Below are 9,039 nucleotides of genomic sequence, written 5' to 3'. Positions count from 1 at the left end.
CTGAATTCAGTGGGAGCAGAGTTAGGCAAAGAGAGTCTTTGAATATCCTCTCTGTAAATCCAAAGGCTCCTTGCAATGCAAGCATTTGTTTGCAGGAAGAGTGGAGTTCACAGTTCAAAATTTTCAAAATCATTTTCTGTAGCTGATTAGGTGAGTAGTGGGGTGATGTGGACTAGTGTGTGTATGAAATTACAGAAAGGAGGAAGGGGAACGCAAGTTTCGGGATAGGGAAGATCTTTTAATGCGGACATTAACTGTCATGATTGTTTTCTAGTTTTGACTGTGTTCTTTCTTTGAAATGCATCTCTCTTTACCAAACTTAATTTTCACACTGCAGAAATGTTTTACAATTAACCCTTTAGTAGTTAACTATCAGCTACAAAGCCTGACAGATAGCCAAGCTGGCAAATCATCCTAAATGACAGAATAAATGTTTTAATCCATTATTTATAAGTGTATGTGTTTCAACTTATTTTAATGAAGTATTCTAATCTACTTTGTTATATCATGCTTCAATAAAATGCATTTTGGGGACAGATGTTACTCCTGTTTGCATATGGAAATTATTGCAGAGTTTGTGCATTTTTTAAATTTCACAAACCAGTGCTTGACTGGGTTTGTTGTTGAGTTTGGTTTTTTCCCCTTTTTTTTGCTTGTGTATTTCTAAGGGTACTTGGGTGCATTTTCCTTTTGTAAAGGAATAGTTTGATAATAAATGTACGAAATGAGAAGCAGAGTGGCAGAAGATGGGAAAAGGTAAAAAAAGTTTGCAGGTAGAGACTGAAGAATTGAGAATACTTATAATTACTGGGAAAATATCACAGTATTTATGGATTTAGAGTAAAACTAATAGCCAAGTTTCTTAACAGTGTTTTCAGTTGATGACAACATGGTTTCCCACTATCAACAGTGTACAGTCATGTATATACAAATAACCTGTAGCAACCCTGCACATAATAGCCTTTTCCTAATGTCCGTGCATTTGAGCTTTCTTGGGGAAGGCTCAAAGGTCATATCACTGGTTTATGGCTGTGGAATTATCCCTGTGCTAGGGTATGGTTGTCAGGCATTCCTCACATTCCAGGTGTCTAATATTATAGTGCTTACATGCCAGTGCAGGACCAACTGCTGTGTCAAAGAAAAACGCAGGAGAAAACAGTCATGGTTTCATAAGATTCATAACCTGTTCCACTCCTTTGCCCTCCCATTCCCCTCAACCTTTAAAATGTCAACTTTGCATTGAACTCAGCAATGTTAAAGGGATAAAATTACAAATCGTGATTTGGTTGGGGCATTTTGCCCTATGCCGAGCTGGAAAATACTGGTTCTCCTTTTCACTTAAATATTTGGGGGTTTTTTGGTACCTTCAATGATATAAAATGATGTAGCAAAATGCATAGCTGTGTTCAGCATGGTGTTCTTTTCTTCACTGATGGTAACTGTTAAGTGGAAAGCCAAAACTCTTTATCATAATCAAAAGGAAAAGGAAACAACAAAAAAAATGCCAGCAGGCAGTTTGACCTGATCCTGCAACCAGTGGGTGTGGGTCTCTTCCTTCCCAAAACCTTTCTTCCCCTTCTGGGTCTCAGTTATTCAGTTTGTGTGCATTTTCACCTGTAAAAGAGACAGAGTTTGCTGACATTGTTATAATGTTAACCCCTTTGTAACTGGAAAGAGACAATTATGATCTGCTTCATTGCTGTTATAATGTATTTTTATGGCAGTCATTAACATGCATATAGCATCATACTGTGGTAAGCTGGAAGGCAGTATATTCCCTCTGTGCTCACGTGCCCCTGTCTTCTGCCTTCTGTACTGACATCTTAAGTTGTGTGTTCTCTGTTTCTTTGCTTCCTTTCTGTGTGTGCAGGTGTAAGTAGTACATCGGTTCCCTGTTTTGTGGGTTTTTTTCTGTGGAGAAAACAGGCAAGCATCTTTAGAGGACCTGAAGGTTTCCTTCCTTAACATTTCTGTATTGCATAAAGCTTAGGGAGTTCAGGAATATGTAGGATTTTTGAGTATTGAAGATAAGTTTTAAGTTTTAAAATAAATAAAAAGGAGAATAATTTTTCTTAATGTATTGCAAGCACTTAATTGCTGATGATTTTACAGGATGCTTGAAAAACTAAGTGAAGTAGAAAGGTGTTTTTTGTGGAACACACAGTTTTCCCCATTTAAGAGGTTTTTTTTAATTATTAATTGTTTTGGTTTCTTGTTTTTTAGTCTGGTTCGCTTCTGCAGATTTTACTGGCCCCCAAAACGTGTGTCTTTTATTTGTCTGAAGGACATTCAGACTTCATTCAGTAGGGTTTTGTTGTTGTTGTTCAGCTATTTTTATTATCAGGTTGTGTTTTTGAAGACTTGTGCTGCTATTAAAATAAGCGTACCCATTCTTTGCACTTACAAGTAGATTTTTATTTTAAAGAACTTGTTGCTCTCTATGTACAATGCACCTTTTCTAGTAAATACCTGGCTGTATTGGCCTAAAAAGGTTGTGTTTGTAACAGGTATTGGAAACTAAGAACTTTTGTCAGACTTCTGCTTTTTTACGTTATGCAAGTTTAGAAAGTGATGTATAAATATATTGCATTCAGGATTTTTTGTTTTAGTGGGGTTGCAGAAAGGGTAGTTGGTTTGTTTGCGTCCTTGCCCTCATAGTTAAATGTTTAACTAAATCAAGAAGAGTGGTTCCTGGAAAACATTTGAGGAATGGAGTACATTTTCTGCTGTAGTTACTGTTGGTCTCCAAAGCCAGTCATTGGTTGAGGTATCAGCTTGTTATTTCCAAGCAATACTTACTGAATATGCTGAACAGTTCTGTGTCATGGGACAGTACGTGAAGCTCTGCATTGGTCTTCAGGAAAGCCTTTTGGTAGTAATGGTCAGAACCAATAATGAGCTGATACTGCCATTTCACATGGTAATAGTAATGCAGCTGTCTCTCTGGAGGGCTCTGTAACTGAGAACTAAGACGCTGTTCAGCACGCTGTCCTTTCCAGCAAAGCATTTCAAAACAGCCTTGAGTACTTGGCCTAAATTACAGAGAAGAAACAGCTTATACAGTACTCTAAAATGGTTTAAAAAACCTGAAACCCTATGAAAATGATTAGATTTTAATTTCTGCTTGATCTTTGTGTGCTTTTTGAACACGCTGTTGTGTTCACCTGGACTGCTGGCTAGCTAGACAAGAGTCTTTTAATGGAAAATGTATTTTTCAAAGTCTTAGATGTTCCCTGAAACATGATTGAATGTGGTCTAGTCCTGTCTACATAAGGCCACAGCTCACTTATAACATGAGAGATGTTGTAAACCACTGTCAGTACAAGATCAGTCCTGGAAACCAAGTTTTCGAGCTTCTAAAATAATTGCAAGAGTCCATTATCCCAGGAGTGTATAGTGTATACCAAATAAGGTCTTGCCATTCTGTTGCTTGTAAGGTGGTGAACTTGCTTTAATCTCTTAGTATAACCCCCCATCTGCATGTGTGTACATTTTCATTTACCAAGAAAACTCTCTAAAATTCAAGCATATTTCTTAAGGCCTGCTGCCTGTTATATGTATTCAGAGGCTTAAAAGAATCATATGATAGAAATTGCAAGCTATTAAAAATTATACTATACCTGTATGTTCTTTTAAAAAACTAGAATCCGTGCCCAAATACCTCAAGTTTCCATTATTTTTATAAAAAATGTGACTGTTTACTCAGCTTTGTATTACCAGGAGCAAAATGATCTGAAATCTCAAACACAAGTGAAAATTCATCAAATGTGTCCAGAAAATACTTGCTGCTGGAGTTCATAAATCTTTGTCTCCTGAAAGTGTATAACTCTGCTGCAGCTTTATTCTCTGCAGTTAGTTTTTGAGTATCCAGTTGTGGTGTGAGAAGGCGAAGGCATGGTACTGTCAACGTACTGCTGACTACTACGTGTAAATGCCAGGAGCGTGGTGAGGAACGTGGATGTAAACCTGTACTGTTGTGTCCATGCATTTCTTATGCAAAACAAGATTAATGGTGCACGTGTTAGTGGCTATAGGCATAAAGTAGTATAAATTGTTACTGAGATTTTGTTTTAATTAAAGAATGGGGTGACATTTCGTTTTAATTACTCTTAGTAATTCTGTATTGGTGTAGAAAATGTAACATGCATGTTTGCTGTCTTTTAAATATTGGCAGTTGTTAACATTTGGTTGCACGTGTCTTGTGAACAAGGTAAGCAGATGCACGACCTTACCATATTTATTTATTTTACACCACTATCCTAAAACAGGGGTTGCTACCATGCTGTTTCTTGTTTGATGTGTCCTAGTGTGGTACTGATGTCCACTTAGTTACCCTTTCAAAACAGTACCTGTAATAAAGTGGCAGTATATCTTAATGACACCCTTATTAAAAGAGAATGTACCTAAGCAGTACAAAGATGGTACACAATGTCTTGGCCTGATACCTGAACAGAAGACACTACTATGTTAAGAACACGGTGTTTAGAAGCTGAACTCCCGTCAACAGACTCATGAATGAGCTTTTTCCAGAGAGAGAGGGAGATTGTGTGTGGGATTTGCTAGTCTCTGCAACTGAATGAACAAAGACTATGGCAAAAGGAGCATGCAAATTCTGCTCCTTTGTACAGGTAAATGTCCTTTAAAGTTAGAAAAATGACAGCAGTATTATTAATAACAGAAAATAAATGCATTTTGTTGCAGCTTCAGCCACTCTAATTGTGGAAGAGAAAATGGTCTTCCTCATGTCATGTAACTTTCATGCTGTTAATGGATACTGACCTCAGCCACCGGGAGTGGCAGTGCCTGTCTCTTAACTCTGACCTGCAACGAAGAGCTACAGCTTGGTCTCTTTTGCCATTCTGTATGCACTCTGCTGCCTGATATAAAATCCATCCCACTTCAGTTTAGTTAGCTTGTATAGGTTAAGAACCCTTGCAATTAGACTCCTTCTGTAGTCTAGAAAAAGAGGGAAACATTCAGTGTGATTCTCCTTCAATCTAAATAGATGTGCTGAATCAGCCTCTCTAGGGAACCTAAAGAGGTAATTCAGCTATTGAATAGTTAATTCTAACTTTTGAGGTTGATGAGATGAATTGTACCCCTGAGTTTTATGTAAGAAATCCATCTTGGGTGCCTGAAGTGAGTAAAATCCATGTTTGGGAGGATATATGGCATGGAATTAAAAGGCATGTTTACAGATTCTTTAAAGTCACAATGCCTATAGCATTAGAGAGTTGGGTGAGAATTAAATTAATTTTAAGATCCAACTTGAATACTAAATTCAGGACTTCTACTGAATAACTCAGAACATTTTCCTTCTTCTATTTATACATTCCTTTCCCTGATCAGTCAATTTAATTTTTTGCATTTGGTGGGTTTGAGCTACTGGATCAAAATAATAGTGAAATACTGTAAGTTGTCTTTTTGCAATGTAAGAAATAAGCTGATGCTGGTCACGTGTTCCTATTCTGTGTCACTGCGCTACCTGAAAATACTTGTGGGGAAGCGCTCAGAGGAAATTTTTTGTGTTACTATTGTATGGTGTTATTGGTAAGTCATTTGTACACCCTTCTGTAATGGTGCACATGGTTAAAGGAGCCAGATTCCAGCCAGACTAAGTGTGCATGTGGTCCTCCCATCATTGAGCTTCTTCAGTTATGTTTTAATAGAGACTCGTTCCTGCACATCTAAATAGTGACTGTTTTGTTTTCTCAGTTTGTAGAGTGGAGAAAAGATATATTTCAGAACAATTTCTGTCCAGAATAAGTAGTAGCGAGTACTGCATTGTAACAGAAAATAATGTGTAAAGTACATCATTATACAGGAGAATGAATGTGTACGGTACAACACTTCATGTAAGCGTCACAGAAGATTTTGCTACATAGCAAAGAACATGAGGTCATTTTGGGTACAGTTTTGGTAGAAAGTTTTCAAATGCATGTTGGAGTTGCTATGGAAGTTGAGTGACCCTAGTTATAATTGAATTCAAAACTCCAATCCTTGACTGTAGGTCAAGCACCACACAGTAAAGGCGGTATTCTTGGAAGACATTTTGAAAATGAATGTGTTCATAATTCTCACGTATTTATGTACCTCTTACCACCCTGTATCTTCTTCCTCTCTAATGGAGGAAAAGAAGTCTCAGATCTCTTGTGGGTTTTCTTTGTGTCTCTTCCTCCACCTCCCCACCTCAGCCCTCAGTTTTCTGAGATTTGTCTTCTGCAACCTTTCTCTCTTCCCCACACCCTCCTCCTTATATATTATAAATCACAATAAATCAGTCTTACAAAATTGATGCGAATATCAATTATCTCAAGCAAAACATGTCAAGCTGAACTCACATAGTCCTTCAGTATGTGGATAAAATCAGGTCTTGAAGTATGCTAAGGAGGTCAGTGATGCTGTAGTGAGGCTGAGTTTAGAAAAAACCAAAGACCCAAGTCCAGAGTTTCCTGTTGATAGAGTCCTAATCATGATATGGATAACCTCTGTTTTGATGTTACAATTGATTTAATCCTAAACAGATTTTGAAGAAAAAAGTCAGAGAAGGAATGTAGCAGAATGCAGCATTACTCTTGCATAGAACAATGAGTTGAAAATAGCGTGTGTGTGTATGCATACACATTTTTAAGAACATACACATTGATAATCTCAGATCACAAAAGTGTGAAATACTAGGAGCTGTCTATATCTTGACAGAAGGCATTTACTAATATATGTAGTTTCTCATTTTTTGTGGACCCTGAACTTAGGAAGAAACCTTTCTTCTATATATTTGTGGTGGATTGATCTTGGCTGGACGATCTATCACTCTTCTCAGCAGGAGGGAGGGCAGGGGTGTGGGTGCAGAAAACAAGATGGAAAAAAACTTGTGGGTCAAGATAAAGACAGTTTGATAAAAGCAAAGGCCACATGCAGAAGCAAAGAAAAACAAATACATTTATTATCTAATTGCCATTGATAGGTGATGTCCAGCCACTTCCCAGAAACTGGGGCTTCAGTATGCACAGCAATTGCTCTGGAAGACAAACATTGTAATAACGCATGATGCCCCTCCTCCTCCTTTCTTTTAGCTTTTATCACTGAGCAGATGCCATATGGTATGGAATATCCCTTTGGTGAGTTTGGATTAGCTGTACTGGCTGTGTCCCCTCCCAAGATGTTGCACTCCCCCAGCCTGCTGGTGAGGGGGGAGTGTTGGAGAGACAGCCCTGACATTGTGTAAGCACTGCTCATCAGTAGCCAAAAGAATGGTGTGTTTATCAACACTTCTGTAGCTACCAATACAAAGCACAGCACTATCCAAGCTGCTGTGGGGAAAAGTAATGCCGTCTCAGCCAGACCCAGTACAGTATTTTTGTGGTCTAGGGAGTATGTCAAGCAAAAAGTTGTCCAAACGGATGTTGCACTGACAATCCATAGTCTGTAGTTATGGTTCCATTTTACAGTATCATCGGCCTCTTTATCAGTTTTCGATGCATGTACCGACATAGTCATGGCTGCAGATGGAATAGCAACTGTTACTGATAACACATATATCATTGTAGAATCTACATTTTAAGGTTTTAGCTAACTTTGAAAACTTCAAAGAAAAATGTGGATTCAAGATGTAATACAGCTTATCAATTTATAAACTGTATTTGCCTCCTAGGTTTCCCAGGACATCTGTGAAGTGATTGGCAATAACATAATTATATACTGTTTTCATAATGGAATTACAGAGTGCAGCCTGATTTTCTTAAGAGTAGTCACTTCTCGTTACACACACCTGCTTCTTGTTCTCTTGGTCCAGGGAGTAAACTCCAATCTGAAATGGTATGCTGAAATGGTAGAGTTGCAGCCATATAGGGTTGAGTATATAAAAATGTTATATATGAGCTAAATTAGACCTCATTTGGAATAAGTTCTAGAGGGTTAAAAAAAGAAGTGCCCTTAGGAGAGAATACTGGAACGTAATGACCCCACACCTTTTGTTAACTAATTAAACTTCATAGTATATTAAAGTCAACCTTTTTAGAGTACCAGCATTCTTTTAAGAATCTGTAAATTGATGGCTACAAACTGGAAAAGTATTATAAACTACCTCAGAATATCAGTGCCCTGAGACGCAGCACTTAATCCTCTATTATGGTACAATAAACCTCATTTTTCTTGGGTCACTGTTAATGAATGTAATGGCAGTCTGTCTATCTGTCATAGGTTATTATGTCACAGATAATGATCTTCACACAGACAAGATTCCTTCAGTCCTTGCTCCTAGCCATTATTTCCTTTCCAATTGCATCTCATAACTCCCTTTGCTTTCCATTTTTGTCTTGTAAATTTTCCCTTGGATTTTACTTATCTCCATGTTATGTTAATTTCATCCATTTGTCCTACATATTTTGAAAGTCAGTACTGTTTATGTTGAGACAGTTCTGAGAGACATAATCAATCGAATATTACCTTGTGCTGATTGCTGCTCAATTGTAAAAGTCCATGTTGGGCTCAAAAATCTTGTTCTATTAAAAGACTCAGGAGCAAAAAAGAGTCACGGGGATGTAACACTCTTTACTTGTGATCCTGCTATGTACAAACCTTTTAATATCTTAAAAATCTACTCAGGAGCAGTTCTTCTAACATAGTTCAGATCTTAAGGCTGTGGTGTCCAAGGATGATCCAGCAGAGCAGAATTCATATGATATTTTGTCATGTATTTTGAGGCCTCTGTCTCCTCTCTTCTTCTTTTGTTTGAGGTCCAGAATGGGTCACTCAAGTACTTTTCCACAGTTTTTTAGTGTCGCTTTAATTTATGGAGTATCTGGCATGAGAGCAGCTGCAATTCATTCTCATGGGGTCCGATTTCAGACAGGTGATAACACCTGGACAGAGTATCTGCATGGCCAGAGTGGTCTGCAGTTTAACCTACAGAATGAGCTATAATAGTAAGAAGTCAGTATTCAATTAAAAATAAAATTGGTGTGGAGTGCAGTTGAAAGGCCAGGATAGTACTGGACTTGTATCCTTCCTCTACAGGTGGCTGGAAAATCACATCTTGCA

The sequence above is a fragment of the Buceros rhinoceros genome, unplaced genomic scaffold (assembly GCF_000710305.1).
Source record: "Buceros rhinoceros silvestris isolate BGI_N320 unplaced genomic scaffold, ASM71030v1 scaffold2783, whole genome shotgun sequence".
Taxonomy (NCBI): domain Eukaryota; kingdom Metazoa; phylum Chordata; class Aves; order Bucerotiformes; family Bucerotidae; genus Buceros; species Buceros rhinoceros.
The sequence above is the reverse complement of the archived record's forward strand: the minus strand, read 5'-3'. Positions refer to the sequence as shown.